This window comes from Acinonyx jubatus, chromosome F2, assembly GCF_027475565.1.
Source record: "Acinonyx jubatus isolate Ajub_Pintada_27869175 chromosome F2, VMU_Ajub_asm_v1.0, whole genome shotgun sequence".
In the NCBI taxonomy this organism is placed as follows: Eukaryota; Metazoa; Chordata; class Mammalia; order Carnivora; family Felidae; genus Acinonyx; species Acinonyx jubatus.
In genome coordinates, this window is record NC_069394.1 from 39,676,725 (window position 1) to 39,695,409 (window position 18,685).

The window sequence follows — 18,685 nt, forward strand, 5'->3', positions numbered from 1 at the left end:
CTGGTACTAAATCACAAACTGCTTGAAAAGATAGATTTTTCCCCCTTCCCACCCTAAGAAGTCACGAGTTTCATAGAATGACACTAATTATTTATAAAGAAAATGCATTTCAGAAGCTCCCCCTGGGATTAATGAAACACATATTTATCTTTTTATAAAGCTATTTTGTTATGTTGTTAAACAACCTTCATTGACATCATACAAAGAATGGCAGTTCATGAAGAATGTTCTTAGAAGCCAAGAATCTTCAAAAATCCAACTTTTGACAAATAGTTAATGTAACCTCTACCAAGAATTATAAAAAGTCAGCTTGTTTTCTTTCCTTCTTTATACAAAACACTCTCAAAGAATATGGAAATTTCCCATGCTTCTCAATTTACAGTACTGGTTCATCACCAAAACACATCACCGGTCTTCAGAGAAAAATTTTGAAGATGTTGTGTAATTGTCCTATTATCCTGTTGTGTCACTTAGAAGAGACGTGCCATCTTTCCTCATAACAGAAGACTTTCCCAGATCTTCTTGATTAGGGAACAGGGTTTCACAGCTTCCAAGAAGTCATTCAAAAACTGCCAGACCACTGAAGATCCAATTTGATGGAGCAGTTTGAGTGACAAGGAAAAAGTATTTAGCAACAAAGGACAGATGCAGCGACTAAATAAAACTGTGAAAAGAAAGTGGCAGGCGTCTACTGTTCTGTGGCTTTAGCCATGCAGTCATGAAATATGTCAGTAAAAACTGAAGTATCAACATGCATTTGGCGTGCTTCCTTAATCTTGCAAACTAGAGAACTAGGTTTTCCTGGAAGGTTAACAGATGCCATTAAAATATTAACTGTTACTTGGAAAATCCTTTTAAAATGCACTGCAGGTATGAGAGAATTCTTGCTTTCAACGTAGGCCCCATTATAATGGACCCTTTGGGCTGGCTCCACTCCTGCTTCTGGTTCTCCTATCTGGACTCAATTTGTGATTTTACTTTAAAGTGACTGACTACAGATCTCTAAGCATGTCTCCACCAACATTCAGAACTCTGAACTTAATTTATGATCTAAAAAAAAATGCAATGTACAATTATAAAAAGGAAGCCACTAGCTCCTTCACATGATAAATAAATATGTGAAACATACAAGTAAGAGTTCAGCTAGACAGATTTTGAGATTCATAACCTTCTGAAACCTGGAAGCTACCTTAATATTTGACTGGGGTTATTGTTGGCATAGTACAAGAATTTTGTTGATGGTTTTCAGTTGTTCCTAATGAATAACAGATTCAATGGTCCACCCAAGGACTGTCCCAGCAATAGAGTAATTTTGGCATCTGGACTGGATCCACTAGAAATGAAGCTGAATTTCTATAAATTTTCATAGGCCATTGCAGAATTAAAGTCATAGGAGGGTAGTACTTCACTACAGTCTAGGCCTCAAGTTCTTTCAACAAAGGAAAGAGCGGTAAGAGTCCTGAAGAACCAAAACCCAACCCAGACACCACAGTTGCCAATGCAAATCACTAGTAGAAGCTATAGGTCAAAACCTATCACCATAAATATGGAAGAAGAGTTCAAATTAATTGTTTTCCTGAAAGCCTAGAGTCATCTCTGACTCCTCTCTCCTTCAGCCCTCATGTCTAATCTATCCTCGAATCCAGATATTATGGCTTAAATACTGATTGAACCCAGGTCCTCTCCTCCACTCCATTACACTCTCACATCAGGCCCTCATTAGCGACCTTTTGGACTGCTACAACTCCCTCCTCTTCCACCCACCTGCCACCACGGGTGTCCCAGCCTCCAGCCCACCTCCCTCAAACTTCACCTCCACAGAGCTGCTCTAGTGAACTAACTGAACTGCAGAGAAGTCAGCTCAGCCTACATCACCACTCCCACACTGCCCCTCCTCCAGCTCTGTTGAAAACCATCTTTTCAACATACCACCCAAAGCTTGTCCCTCTCTACAGACACAAGCTCCCTCTTCTTTGAAATTCCATCATTAATAAACTTAAAAGTCCCCACTCTCAACATGACAGTTCACTCCTCAGTGTCTTTCTTTGTTCATACTATCACATATCATACAACATCATGTGTTGTTGACCTCATTCTCCCAGCTCCGTCATGTGACAAACACCTATTCATCCTCCAGGATGCCACTTAAGAATTTCTTCTTTAGGGAGCGTTCCCTGGCCTCCGACCTCCTGTCTCATCTCCCTTCCCACCACCTGGGGGAAGGCTGGCTTATGAACCACCCTCCTCTGGACTTTCAGAGTGTCCTGGGCATACCTGGGCACTGGACAATTGGAAACCCTGCCTATTTCTGACTCTCTCCACCACATCGACTGTGATCTCATGGAATGGGGCCATGTTCATTTTTGCTTGCATCTCCTGGACATAACACAGTGTTTAGCATATGTGTAGGCAGTCGGTCAATAAACACTCCTTGAAAAGCACTGCTCCAAATAAGGGACTATTGACAGGGTCTAAAGCATTTCCATAAAAGTGCAATTTTACCTTTTAAGTTTGATAGCATTTCTCCCATAATAACTCAGCAGTATGATTCTCTTACCACCCAGAGCACAGCTGCATAACAATAACCAAGCAAAAAAGGCCTTGGGGCAGTCAGAATAGAAATATACATTCTAAGTATGAAAACTCAAGGACCTGAACATAAGAATGCTCTTCTGTTCTCTGTTAGAGCCTCGTTGCCCTTACTTCACACAAAATTCTAAATCTAGTATTTAAACCTATAAACCATGAGAAACAACAAGTCAAAAGGAAGAGACAGAATTGGAAGCTGCTAGTACCACAAAAAACAATGTCAGAGACAGGAACATGTAAAATAACAAATGCTAGCAATTTTCTGCAATGCTGGAAATGAGCACTTAAAATATGACTAATGTGACTAAGAAACTGAATTTTTAATATCATTTATTTAAATTAATTTATATTTAAGTTTGAATAGTCATATCTGTGTAGTAGCTGCTGTGTAGAACTGACAACCACTGCCGACTCAGTCATGATGTAGGCAAATAGCCGAAAGCATCTCTGTTGACCCTGAGGACCTTGCTTCATGACAGTTCAGTAACAGGCGTGGGGGTCATGGTGATGATCCCTGGCAGCAGTCACAGATCAGGTGGACTGTATTCAGTACCCATCTTTTGGAAAGGTGGAGTATGTAAAAAAAGCATTTCAGGAAGATTTTTGCTCAAATTGAATAAAAGAAAACTAGCCCACCTGGAAGACTTTGCTTTTCTATATTAGTTTGTGTTTTGACACATGTTACACAAAGGAAATTCTCACGTTCTCCTATGAATCAGCAGACTCCTTTTCTGTGCTCTCATCTTCCTTCTCCATTCTCAAAGATAGTACATGAAATCCTCTAAGAACAAAAAACCAGTGTCGTATTCACAGTAAGGCCTTCCCTCACCTCCCTGTTTATAACTGCAACCCACTCCCAACTCCCTAGCCTCTTATCTTGTTTAATGTTTCCATAGAATTTATCAGCTTCCAGCCACACCTACTACAATCATGTAAGCCCCATGAGCAGGCAGAAATTTTTGTCTGTTTTATTCATTAATGTTATCAAAGGGCTTGAAATGGTACCCGATACACATTATGTGAAATTCACACACACACACACACACACACACACACACACACACACACGCACAAATGCATACACGCATGCATATACTGAATGAATAAAAAGAAACAAAAAAATTAAAGTATAATAATACCTCATCCCTGATCACTCTCCAAAAATGTATACTTCCAAGGAATATGTGTATTTCTGCAGGTCACAAAAATTGACGATAATAATAATAGCTATATTTGAATATCTATTGTTCATACTAATGCTCAGAGAAATTGCAGAGTAGTTATTGGGAGGATACTGATAAGCAGGTAAATAAATCTGCACAACTACTAGGTGTTGACACTGACATTTGAATCCAAGGGTCATGCTCCTCCTATTTACTGCACTGTTATCTTCTTTCGCAAATGTAAAATAGATCAAAAGAAAAGCTCAATATTTTCATTTTAAAAGGAATAAAGAGGAAAAATAAAGTATATAAAAAGTCTGTCTAAGTTATCAGTTATTTTTCTTAGTCTACCCAGGATCTGACTAATAAATTAGAGTACTATGATCACATTAGGTCCCAATCTATTAACAGAAGAGTTGGGGGGGGGGAGGTTTCCCTCTAGGACAAGAGTCATCAGACTCTGTTAGAGTAATGAAAAGGATTATGATAGTTAATTCTGAAGAAAATGTGTGACTGAAGCTAAGAATATTCACATTATAAAGCAACTCTCTTGGCTACAGCTGATTATATCACAAAAACAGTGTAAAAATCCTCAGGTTCCCTTTTATTCTCCACACCTAATTTTTTAAATTGATCAATTTATTTTTTAAGCAACCTGCCCTGTGCATAATTACCACTGTGGTCTCCTTGCAGAGACGACAGATGCTGACTGCTGTGGTGTTGGCTCAGATCATTTTTTCTATGAAGAATGCGATGAAGAGACTCTAAGCTTGGTATCTTCTGACTTGATTCCTCCCAAGAACAGTTAAGAATAGGAAGACAGTGAAGTGAGAATGTTTATAATGTCTTCTATTATTAAAAGGAAAGGAAAAGACTACAAACAGAAAAACATATCTCTGGGGCTCAATTCAACGTGGTATGTTTTAGAAAATTGATTCTGATTTCAGAAGACTTGGCCTCCAAAAAGGAAATACTGGAGCCCCACCCAAAAGGAAGCCTAGCTTCTTACTCGTATCACACAATCTTATATTGAGTACACGACACAAGATAAGTAGGTCCAGTGGAATGGCTGGTTTTTCCTGAACTCACTTATGGAGAAGAGAAAACAGCTGTTCTTGGAAACTCAAGTGTTTTGAACTGAAGTGGTAAGGAAATGGCAAATTCATGGCAAGACAGAAAAAAGAACATCAGAGCACTTCTTTTCGAGTGTCCATTTGTTTATGGAGAATATTATAATTGTGCAATGTCCTTCTCATGAAAGAACAAGCCTTTAAGATTTAAATTCATTCAACAAATTTACAGCCCTCCTACTGAGTGGAACTTCGTACTGGGCATTGGGGACAGCATGAATTTGACTAAGTTCCAGTCCTATCCTTAAAAATTAGAAAATCTGGGAGGGAAAAGTAGGTAAAGAAGAACTTTAAAAACAGCACAGGCAGTCACAAGGTGAAATGAAAGTACAAAGGAAGATTTCACCAAATAATAAGTTAATTCTGACTGGGGGAAATCTAGGAAGTTTCCTGTAAGATGAAACTTTAAGTGAGCCTTAGAAGATTTCCAATAGCCTGAAAATGAAGAAAAGGGCATTCCCTGGAAAAGAGCAAAGAAGGGAAGACAAAAATAGATGAAACATTTATTCACTTACAGTGAATAGGAGGCTTCCTGCCAGGGCCCCAAACAGACAAGGAGATACTCTAAAATCTTCTAATTTTTAACCAAGACATTTATGGACCCCTATTTTCATTCTATGAGTTCCAAGAAGGCAAGGAAAACAGTCTCCTTGAAACAATCTTCAGGAAAAAAATATTAAACTCAGCTATTAGTAGAGTGAGGGAAGAGCAAGAGGCAAATTGCACCCCGACCGATAGCTGCAGGTATGTGACTTACCCTCTCCACACTGTCTCCTGAGATGTGGCTCAAGTTAAATCTGGTCTGTCACCTTGAGAACAAGCCCAGACATGACTGCATCAAAACCCATGGGCACGGTAGATTATCATCATCTCTGGAGAGGCAGCTGTCTGCCCAATGGAGCAGTGTGCCACAAGCCGTCTTGCCATACTGACAGCTGAGGACGAGCCACAAGCAAAGCGACCTGTCTACCCTGACCTCTAAGATACTGAAGGTACACATCTTGTTGTGTAATGGAGAGATGCCCACCACGGGCCCACCATGTTTAACAACCTGTAATGGAGCACACTCAAGGGGTACGAGGACCCAACTCCGCAACATGTGGTGGCAACAAGCGTGGGGCACAGACCAACCCTTAGCAATCTGATCCCTTAGGTGCCAAACTGCCACCATCGGTAAGGCCACTGCATGAAAGGCAGTCAGAGTTTGGGGTGCTTTGATTAATTTTAGCAGTTATCACAGGAAGCATTTATAGTCTAAAACATGAGGTGGACTGTGTTTGAAACACACTTGCATTGTCTTCAACATGGTTGCTCTGAAACATGTTTGAACTTGGTTGCTTTCTCCTCAACCCGAGTATCTTCTTGTAATGGTGACTGGTGTGGGTGGGTGGGGACTTCCATAAAAAACATTATCATCTTATACATCTGTGAAAATGAAGGCTGAAATACCCTATGTATCTCAGTCAGCTTCCAGTGATATTTAAGCAGGAAAATCTACAGGACTTAGTGATGGCAGGGGTAGAGAGGCGAGTTTCTGGCTGCATTTCCACTGACACAGGACTAGCTATTGTGGTCTGGGGCTCATGGCTGGCTCTGCTGAGAAGGTAGGACCTGAGAAGTGAGTGCTAACAGACTAGGGAGGAGAAGAGAGAACTGAGATTAAAGACACAGAGAGGGGGAGTGAATGGCACAAGAGAAGGCTGGCAGTTTGTGGGGTGATATCACATGGAAGCCATGTAGCTGTATCAAAGAATCTGGGTGGGGAGAGAAAAGCCAGGCAAATTCAGATTTATACTTTGAAAATACCTCTAGTCTTGGTGTGAGGAAGGCCTGGAAGATGCAAGAAAAGGTATGGAGGGTTATTTAGGGGATGGCTGCCATATTCTGGTTGAGAGGCAATAGTGGTTGGATGGGGGCAAGGCAGTGGAGGGAAAGAAGAGAGTGGACCCCTTTGAGCAGCAGTATGGAGGGGACACCATTTACTGCGATGGGCAAAGTGGCTTCATAGAGTGTTGTACTCCACAACCATACTGCCCAATCTATATAATGATTGCTTTCCTGGGGAAAGTTGTATATAAACTGAAATTTATTAATCAGATCACTCAAAATGAAGCTTTTATTTTTTTTTAAATCTTAAGATGAATCCTATCCATGAAATAATCATCTTACTCTAAAACTTCTTTACAAAGTATTTACTATAAGCATTCTTCCAGATATGCTTAAAACAGGGTATTTCTTTCTCAGTAACAAAAAGCGCCCATTGGTATGTAACCTGGCTTGAATACTGGCTAGAAAGCTCATTAGCCTTTGATCTTGAATAGGCTGCTTAACTTTTCCCAGCGTGGAAATGGGAATCACAATAATATTGACCCCACCAGGATTCTTGTGAGCATGAGGATGAGTTGACTGAGGTAAAAATTGCTCTGTGTGCTATAAAGCATTATAAGACAAAAAGAGGAGTAAGGTATGTAAGGGCTTTGGACATATGTCAAATAGATATAAGCAGTAATTATCTGATTTATTTAAAATTTCACTTCAGGGGCGCCTGGGTGGCTCAGTCGGTTAAGCGTCTGACTTCGGCTCAGGTCATGATCTCGTGGTCCGTGGGTTCGAGCCCCGCGTCGGGCTCTGTGCTGACAGCTCAGAGCTTGGAGCCTGTTTCAGATTCTGTGTCTCCCTCTTTCTCTGACCCTCCCCTGTTCATGCTCTCTCTCTGTCTCAAAAATAAATAAATGTTAAAAAAAATTTAAATAAAAAAATAAAAATAAATAAAATTTCACTTCAAAGTAATTACCAGGAATAAAACAAAAATAATGGATATATCTTCAGCAAATATGGAGCCTACCTGGATCAGAGCAGAGCTATTCTTTTTTTTTTTTTTAAGTTTATTTATTTTGAGATAAAGAAAGAGCACAAGCAGGGGAAGGGCAGAGATAGAATCCCAAGCAGGCTCCACGCTGCCAGCATGAAGCCCAATGCGGGGCTGGATCCCACAAACCATAAGATCATGACCTAAGACAAATCAAGAGTCAGATGCTTAACCAACTGAGCGACCTAGGTGCCCCAGAGCAAAGCTATTCTTTATCACATCAGACAACTCCAGAGGCTGTGTCAGTGTTGACTAAAGCAATCATTTAAGCACTATGTTATAAAGACGCATTATCAGGTTGGGCAGAGAAGCTGGGAAGGTTTTATGGGTCTACCTGGCAACAGAGGGTATAGGAATGATGGAGGAATGGGTGAGAGGAGCAGGGAAGGGACTTTTCAGGGAAGTATCAGAGGAACAGGGCATGACAGAAAAAGATGCTAGCAGCCCTATCTAAAATTATATCAATGCTATATTCTATTATTTTCTCTCCCCTTTCCTGTAAGAGAATGACACATGCCAATCAATTGCCTTGTAAACTGCAGTGTCCCTCCTGGAAGACACTGAGGCTGGGCTTGGCCACGAGATTTGCTGTGGCCAGTAGGATGCACATAGGGACGGAATATGGTCACAGCTGAGCAGGAACTTTATGAGCCACTGCGAGCTTTGATTGTCTCTTTCACCCACAAGAATGATGTGTCCCAGATGAAGACTTCTCCTTCTGCCTGGATCTTGAAGTGAAAAAGATACTTGAGGCAGAAGCAAAGGCACTACCAACTTTATAAACTTATATTCAAAGTGAACAAGAAATAAATCTTAGGGGGGTCCAAGCCACAGAAATTTGGGGGTTGTTACTGTAATACGAGTGAGAGCTGACTGAAGTAGGAGCCCTGAATTTAAAGCTTCTATCAGAGCATTTCACAATCTATATCTGATGACAGATAAGATATAGAATGAATATATTTAATACCTTAGGGAAGACTGTTCAGTGAAAATTAGATAACTACTTTCTTCCTCTTGTCATATATCAAAGTGATCAAATGATCAGCACCAAACAGTAGAAAACCAACAAATCTGAAGAAGAATTTAGCAAGTGTCAGTGATTTAGCACATGCAGACTAAATGACAAAGAATTTTAAATAAGAGATAAACCCTAGAGATCATTAAAATACAGTCTTGACAGCTTCAGTTAGCTAACCCACCTGATGTCACTTCTAAAAGAAACACGCAGTCCTGTTGTACTATTAAATAATTCTATACACTCTCAATAGATTTCAATATTTCATATCTAAATGCATTTTGCCTCTAAATTCCATCTCCAAAAACCAAGGGCAAAAATGATAAAAACTGGTGTGCTTATGTTTATATCAAGTACAAAATAATGTTATTATAGTGTTATATCAGAGAGATAAAATAACTCTATGACAGCCTGGCATTCCAAAATGGGCTTTTTTATTTAGCTATGTTTTGAAATGTTAACTTCCTATGCTGTTCTTAGAGAAGTAAAACTTGGAGAAAAAAAATACCATAACAAAACAGAATTTTTGCCCTCAATAAGAAGAAACCTGACTCACTTTCATAATTCAGTTTGACATAGCAATTTGCCACTGGAAGATTCTAGACACATGATGGAAGAAACAGAACCACAGAACTTACATGAAAATTTCCTGGATGCTATTTATCAAAGTCCATGGGCTGTAAGGACGCACATCCAACTATCAATGTCAGTCCTGTTACAATTACAACTCAAAGCCATCACCATACAGTTTAAGCAGAAGAGATTTAAGCATAACAACATTAACCACATTTAATAGGTGAGAAGATAAGAAGTTTCAATTAGGTACAAGAAGGTTCAAATGTCTTACCAAACTATCAAGTGGCAACACTTGGGTCTGAATCCAGGTCAGACTGACTCCAAATCCATGCTCCTGTCACTCATCCCATATTAACTTAAATCAGCATGTATTTGCATGTTGTCTAGGACTCTCTCCTCAGGCAGCCAAAAACCTTCAGAGGAGCCCCACATCTTGTTTTCCATAAATTCCTGGATTTAGGAAGTGGAAAGGAAGGGCAAAGGGGTTCTAAAGGCTCACAGATGAATAAGTATCATTTACTTAAACTTTCACATATTCACAGGCTTTGGGTGGCTCTCAGAATATCCAGAATTGGCTATTCCCAGCCAAATATTGATCTGATTCAGTAAACAGTTGAATCGAACTAGACTCAACTAAAATAACTGACATTAAAGCGGGGGGAGTGTATTTCCATCTTAAAAAAGATAATCACCTACATTTATTTATTTACTTATTTATTCATTCATTCACTCATTCATTCATTCATTCATTCATTCAAGAAATGTATTTGAGCCCTTCTAATGTGCAAGGCCATTCCAAAGTGCTAAACATCTGGTTAATGATACAGTGATTTCGCTAATGAAGATTACATTCTAGTGGAAAGGACTGGCACCCATCAAAAACAGCAAACGTATTAATAGTTATACAATTTAATAAGTGAAATACAGGATGGTCTAAAATGGAAAGCCTTGAGACTTGTTCTGGTCTGACAAGGATCTTGGAAATCTTCTAAGAGAAAGACACATTGAGTTAAAAAACTGAAAGATGAGTAAACGTTAACTAAGTGGAGAAGAGTAGAAGGGTAGAAACAAAATATTCCGGGCTGATTAGATAACATATGCAAAGCTCTGAAGTGAGATGAAGGGCAAGGAATTGAAAGAAGACCAGGATAGAGTGTAGAGTGATCTAAGATAAAGGTAAGAGAGGAAGGGAGGGAGGGACAAGGTTAGGCAGGATCTCCTAGGCCCCTTTAAGGAACTTGGGCATTTATCCAATAGGCAGCTGGAAATAACTGAACCATTTTAAGTGGGAGTAGTAATAATAATCTATCTTCTGGTTTTCAAGGTCATATCAGACTTCACCCAAGGTGGCAGTGGCATTGCAAGTTTATATTTTAATTATTAGATCAGAACACAACAACAAAGAAGCTTGCTCACTATCACAACTTCTATTCAACAATATGCTGGAATTCCTACCAATGAAGTAAGGTAAGAAAAAGAAATCAAACACTTAAGCATTGAGAAAAAGAGATCAAATACATAGGGGCTGGAAAGAAAGACACAAATTGTCCTTATTTGAGAATGACATCTTTAGATAATCTGAGAAAATCTATGAAGAAATTTATAGAGAAACCAGTTTTGCTTTCATGCAATTAGTATAGAAAAATCCAAATATCCTATGTATCAGAGAGACTCTGATTAGGAAATAAAATTATGTTATCATTAATGGCAACAGAAACTACAAGTTAACTTTAAAAAAAACACTAAAAATATAGTAGAGGAAAAAAACAAATTATTGTATTCATATTGAGAACAAAGACCAAAAACAGCCAGGAATATATCATCGTCAACAACAACAGAACACAGGGAGTGTATTACCAGATAGTAAGACTTATTATAGAGCTTTAATAATGAAATAACTACTGTGATATTACTACCTGGAAATAAAAATAAATAAATAGAAAAGAATAGATTCCAGAAATAGATCCACCCATATGTGAAAATTTGGTATATGATATGATAGCATTCCAAATTGGTGGGAAAATGATAAATTGTTCAATGATGATGCTAGAAAAATATAAAACTAACCTTTACCTTCTACATATTGGAAAATAAATATAGAAATATCAAAGACATGAGAAAAAAATTTTTAATAGCTTTGGAAATTCACAATCCCTATCAAAATTCAGAATCCCAAGGTATCTGGGTGGCTCAGTCAGTTAAGTGTCTGACTCTTGGTTTCGGCTCAGGTCATGATCTGACCATTCGTGGATTCTAGTCTCGCATCCAGCGCCGCGCTGACAGTGTGGAGCCTGACTTGGAGTCTCCCCCTCTCCCTCTCTCTCTGTCCCCCTCTCAAAAATAAATAAACTTAAAAAAACTTCAGAATTCCTATCAAAATCCCAACATTATTTTTTGCAGAAAATAGAAAAATTCTTCCTAAAATTCATTTGAAACCTCAAGGGACCCCGAAAGAAAGAAAGAAAGAAAGAAAGAAAGAAAGAAAGAAACAGACAGGAGAATTAACTCTTCCTGATATCAAAACACATTACAAAGCCACTGTAATCAAAATAGCATGGTACTGGCATAAAGCAGACAAATAGACTAATGGAATAAAACACAGCGCCCCCCCCAAAATTCTTGCTTGTATGGTTAAATGATCTTTGACAAAGGTGCTAAGACCACTTCAAAAAATGGTATTGGGAAAACTAGATATCCATATGCACAAGAGAAACTGGACCTTTATCTTACCCCATATATAATCGTTAAATGCATTAAAGTCCTAAGTGCAAGCCCTGAAATGATAAAACTCCTAGGACACATAGGAGGAAAGTTCCATGACACTGGACTCACCAATGATTTCTAGTATATGACACTAAAAGCACTGGTAACAGAAGCAAAAACAGACAAATGAGACTACATCAAACTTAAAAACTTCTATGCATCCAAGGGTACAATAAATAGAGTGAAAAGGCAACCTACAGAATGGGAGAAAATTGTGCAAATCATCTATCTGATAAAGGGTTAATATCCAGAATATATAAAGGACCCCTACAACTCAACAACAACAAAAGCTAAATAATCTGATTTAAAAATAGGTAAGAGATTTGAATACACACACAAAAAACATAATACATATTACCTTACACCCATTATAATGGCTAGTCCCAAAAAGGAGAAGATAACAAACACTGGCGAGGATGTGGAAAAATTGGAACCCTTGTGCACTGTTGGTGGGAATGTAAAATGATGCAATGTAAAATGGAAAAAAAAAGTATGGTGATTCCTCAAAAAACTAAAATAGAACTATCATGGGACACCTGAGTGGCTCAGTCGGTTAAGCATCTGACTTCAGCTCAGGTCATGATCTCATGGTTCGTGAGTTCAAGCCCCGTCAGAATCTGTGCTGACAGTTTGGAGCCTGGAGCCTGCTTCGGATTCTGTGTCTCCCTCTATCTCTGGCCCTCCCCTGCTCACACTCTGTTTCTCTCTATCTTTCAAAAACAAGTAAATGTTAGGGGCACCTGGGTGGCTCAGTCGGTTAAGTATCTGACTTTAGCTCAGGTCATGATCTCACACTCCGTGAGTTCGAGCCCCGTGTGGGACTCTGTGCTAACAGCTCAGATCCTGGGGCCTGCTTTGAATTCTGTGCGCCCCCCTCTTTCTGGCCCTCCCTCATTCATGCTCTGTTTCTCTCTGTCTCAAAAATAAATAAACATTTAAAAAAAAATTTTTAATGAATAAATGTTAAAAAAAATAATAGAACTACCATCTGATCCAGAAATCCCATGTCTGGGTGTATATTCAAAAGAATTGAAAGCAGGGTCTCAAAGAGATACTTGTACACTCGTATTCATAACAACACTATTCACAATAGCTAAGAGGTGAAAGCAACCCAATATCCATCAGCAGATGAACAGTAAACAAAATGTGATATATACATAACAATGGAATAATAGTCAGCCTTAAAAAGGAAGGAAATCCTGTCACATGTTACATTCTGCTAAGTGAAATAAAGCCATCACAAAAAGAAAAACACTGTATGATTCTAATTATATGAGGTATTTAAAGCAGTCAAATTCACAGAAACAGAAATTAAAATGGTGGTTATCAGGGGTTGGGGGAAGGAGAAAAGGGAGAATTATTGTTTAATAGGTATAGTTTTTCAGGTTTGCAAGATAAAAAGTTCTAGAGCTCTGCTTCCACAATAATGTATATACACTTACTACCACTGAACTGTACACTTAAAAATAGTGCAGGTAGCAAATTTCATGTCACATGTTTCTCACCGCAATAAAAAAAGTTTTTGAAGAAACTATAGGAATAGATATTTATGACATCAGACTAGGGAAGGAAATTCTTTTTAAAAACATACAAAATTCATATCACAATGAAAAGTTTCTTAAACTTGACTATAGTGAAAATTAATAATATAAAAACTTCTTCTTGAAAAACACCTAATAAACAAAGTTAAGTGACACAGACTGAGAGAAGGGATTTGCTCTTCATATAACTAATAAAGGCTTAGTTTCCAAATTATACAAGGAACTCTTGGAGATCTAGAAAAGACAAGCAGATCAATAAGAAAATGGTCAACAAATGTATGTAGGCTATGTATGGAAGTAGAAACCCAAAAGAAAATAAGCAAAAAGTGTTTAATATCTACTAATTCCACAGTGAGATAATATTTCACATCCATCAAATTAAGGAAAAATTTATAAATCTGACAATACCAAGGGTTGGCAAGGATTTGGGGACCACAAAATCCTCATACATTGATAATGGTAGTATAAACTGGTACAAACTCACTACAGAGAAATTTAGCAATTTCAGGTAAAGTTCAAGATGTCTTAATGCCCAACTGAAATGTGAACTTTAGAGATATTAGGGAAACTCTCACATGTGTGCCCTGTGGAAATGTACAAAGATATTTTAGCACTACTTTTACCTGAATACAAGTAAAAACAGCTTAATAAAAGTATAAACAATGAACGAACGTGTCCATCAATAGAAAAAGGACATGTAAATTCTTATACAGTCATTGAAAAGAATACAGTTGTTGAATGAACTAGATCCACATGTGTCAACAGATAAATCACAAAAAGAAGAGTTTTTTTAAAAGAAGCATTGTTCAAAACAATTTGTTCCATTAATGGGGCATTTTAAAATATGGAATACAATCCTATATATACTTTGTGACACATATATCCAAAGTAATAGCATAGGGGCACCTGGGTGGCTTAGTCGGTTGAGCTACCAACTTCAGCTCAGGTCACAATGTCAAGGTTCGTGAGTTAAAGCCCCCTTCAGGCTCTCGGCTGTCAGCACAGAGCCTGCTTTGGATCCTTTGTCCCCCTCTCTCTCTGCCCTTCTCTTGCTCGCTCTCTCTCTCTCTCTCTCTCAAAAATACATAAACATTAAAAAAAACTAAAAAGTAAAAGTATAAATACATGCAAAGGAAATATAAATACCAATTTCAGAACAGTAACTACCCTGAGAAAGAAAGAAAAGAAAAACAGTTGGTGAGAAGTACAAAGGCAGCTTCAACTGCATTACAAACAAACAAACAATTTCTTCACCTAAAAATTTTTATCAATGTGCTGACAGCTCAGAGCCTGGAGCCTGCTTCGGATTCTGTGACTCCCTCTGTCTCTGCCCCTCCCCTGCTCATGCTCTGTCTCTCTCTGTCTCTCAAAAAATAAACATTCAAAGAAAAAAATAAATAAAATAAATAAATAGTATATTTGAATGTGTATGTGTCTTTTTATATGAAGCAAATATGTCCATAATTTAGCATTTGTTAGATCTGAGTGGAGGATACTTTCCTGAAAATTTGAAATCTTTAAAAATGTACTCTATTTGAGGGAATTGGGGAGTGGGGATGTCACACTTCCCGTGTGTCCTATATCCTGTCCTTCCGTGATGAGGCACAAACCAATGCTACCACAAACCCAAACAACTTTTTTGTAACTTAAAATATATACGTTGTTCAACCAATATATCAACCCAAATTTTTTAAAAAGGCAAAAGGTCTAAAAAGACACTTCATCAATGGCAAGTAAGCATATGAAAAAATGTTCATATCATATGTCATTAGGGAATTGCAAATGAAAATAATGAGATACCATCACGCACGTATTAGAATGACAAAAATCCAAAACACCAACACCAAATGTTGGCAAGGACAAGGAACATAAGAAATTCTCATTCATTGCTGGTGGGGATGCAAAATGGTATAGTCACTTTTGAAGGCAGTTGGGAAGTTTCTCACAAAATTAAACATACTCTTACCATACAATCCAGCAATGGCACCTGTTGGTTATTTACCCATAGGATTTGAAAACTTATGTCCAAAAACTGCACACAGATATTTATAGCAGCTCTATTCAAAGCTGCCAAAACTTGGAAGCCACCAAGATTTCCTTTACTAGGTAAACAGATAAACTGTGGTACTTATAGGCAATGGAGTATTATTCAGTGTTTAAAAGAAATTAGCTATCAAGCTATGAAAAGACATGAAGGAAACTTAAATGCATATTACTCAGTGAAAGAAACCAATCTAAAAAGATTACATGATTCCAACTATATGACATTCTGGCAAAGACAAAACTATGGTGTAAAAAGATTAGTGGCTGCTAGGAATTAGGGAGAGACAGAAATGAATGGTCAGGGCACAGTGGATTTTTAGGGCAATGAAACTATTCTGTACAAGGCTACAATGGCAGACACATATCATTATACATTTGCCAAAACCCATACAATATACACACCAAGAGTGAACTCCAATGTAAACTATGGGTTTGAGTGATAATGTGTCAACACAGGTTCATTAATTATAACAAATGTACTACTGCAGTGTAGGATGTTGACAGTGGAAGAGATTATCCATGTGCAGGGGGAGTGAGTACATGGGAATTCTGGATACTTTCCACTCAATTTTGCTGTGAACCTAAGCTGCCCTAAAAAATAAATTTTATTAATTAAAAAATATATATATATAAGTATATTCAAAAGACAGCTTATGGCCAGTAAAGCCTATAATCAGGAAGGCCCCAAAGAAGAAGGTCTCCTCTATGTGGGAAACACAGAACCTAGCATAGCACTGAAATAACATATTCAATCCACATATATTGAGAGTTTAATTATGTGCTAAGAATGGTCCTAGAAGACCCAATATTAAATAAGACAGATATGATCCCTTCTCTCAAGGTATTTCAATATACTTGCCATCGGTTAATTTTGTTTCCATAATAATTTTAGCCCCTATAACAAGTTTGCTTACATATATGAATCCATATTCTAGAATAATTGTAACACTTGGGTTGCAGCTATCATGCATCTTTTTTCTAACTGCTGAGATCAAAGAACATACTTGCAAATGATAGGAAACCCCATTTGGCTTAAGGAAATTTCCACCTGGCTTAAGGAAATGTATTGGCTCATGTGACCCATAGAAACGCTGGCCTCAAATAGTTCCTGGCTCCTGGTACTGCCCCTTTCACCTTAAGCATCTGTGTGGTGCTTTGCCCTTCACAGCTCTAGGTTCTCCCAGACCTGATATTCTTATACTGCCCGAGGAAAGAGGGAGTGTCTCTTCCAGAAGTTCCCATGAGAAAAAAGCAAGCTTCAGTTTTCCAGAGCCCCAGGAAACAAGTCTGTTTAAAACCATGTGTTATATGCCCACTCTGAACCCAAAACTATGGTCTTAGGATGGGATGTGCTGACTACCGTAAGCCAAGGAAGGCCCACCTCTAGATTTGGGTAAGGAGCCAATCCCACCCAAACCATATGTCTGGGAGTGGGTGAAGGCCACCTAGTCCCAGACAAAGGGAAAATGGATGCTGGGTAGCAAACAACAGATGGCCACCACAGGGGATATCTCTTGATATTGTCACAATATGTAGTATAATGCTTTTCCCATATTCTGAATTCAATATATATTTGCTGTATTGAATTAAATTGACCATATTTTTCATGATCCACTTTGGCAGAGCAAAGAGGCTCTCAGGCCATTCATCTCCAACCATTTGAATTCAACAAAATGAATGGGAAGTTTTTGATGAGCTTCTAAGAGCTACCAATTAATGAAAAACAGGCGTCCATTTAACACCATTGATAGTTTATTAATCCATACCAGAAACTTAAGCAGAAATGCTATGGTAATAGAAACATTAATGAAACAGAAGTCCAGAGCTTGCATGGTTCCCCAAAGCCCATGCGGACCATTTATTACCCTTGAACCATATCTGAGAAGTCACTATTTCATACAACTTCTTAATGGGAAAGTAAAAATGTAAGCCTTTGCAGACTTCCCGCCAGATTGTAGGACAGGATTTTCAAATATTTAAAGAAAAAAATCAAGTTTGTTTATACTCAATATAAATCCAAGAAGTGAAAAGTAATAATTCTTCAGTTCAAAAGATTTGTATGAAACTGATTATAACAGGAATAACTGTCATATGCATACTCTGGCCAGACACCATGGAAAGCTATTTACATGAATACATGAATTATTTCATGTAATCTCTATGTCCTTATGTGGTAGGTATAATCCCTGTTTACTAAGATAAAAATTGAGATTTGACCTAGTCCACAGAGTTTGGTTAGCTGCAGACCTAAGATTCAAACCCAGATATAACTGATGGGAACTTCCTATCCCTAACATGGAGAAAGGGAGAGAGAGAGCAACAGTCCTTCTGGTAACTGAATCCAGTTAGTCATTCATATGTTTGTGTCTACAAGATGCCTAACTGCCAAACACATAAACTGTCTTAAGACCATCTCTACTAAGATTTTTAGCATATTATCTTAGCACAATGTATTTGTCAGCTGCTACACAGATTATAATCTGCAGACACAAAATAATCATTGATGAATGGCGCTTAAATATATAACTTTATCCATTCCCTCCGCATTTAACATACTTTGAGAGTATTCTATCTCTTCAAGCAGGCTTACTTGATGATCACTTCAAAACGATTTAATTATAAGAAAGAAGAACACTGAGCAAACATTTATGTAGTTTTTATAGTATGTCGGACACTGTTCTAAATGTTTTACTTGTATTAAGTCTTGATTCTCTCGACAACTCTATGATATAAATGCTTTCATAACCCTCATTAAACACAGGGTATTTTATTTATTTATTCACAATTGCATTTTACTTATTTGTTTCTAACTTTATTGCCAAAAGAATTTGAGGAGATGTACAAAAATACATTGAAAAAATAAAAGTAAATGAAGAAAGTAGAGAATTCCAGTGTGGTAAAATAAAATAATGCCATGGTTAATATAGAAGAAAATACATGTCATAAGGTTTGTGCAGTTACTAGAGAGGATTGTAAGTTTAGTTGTAAACCACCTG

General features: G+C 37.9%; 1 protein-coding gene across 5 annotated transcripts in view; it reads right to left on the reverse strand.

Moving 5' to 3' along the window:
- CPQ (carboxypeptidase Q) overlaps positions 1-18,685 on the reverse strand; it is a 483,553-nt gene that overhangs the window by 328,326 nt on the left and 136,542 nt on the right. The gene's annotated exons all lie outside the window — the stretch shown is intronic.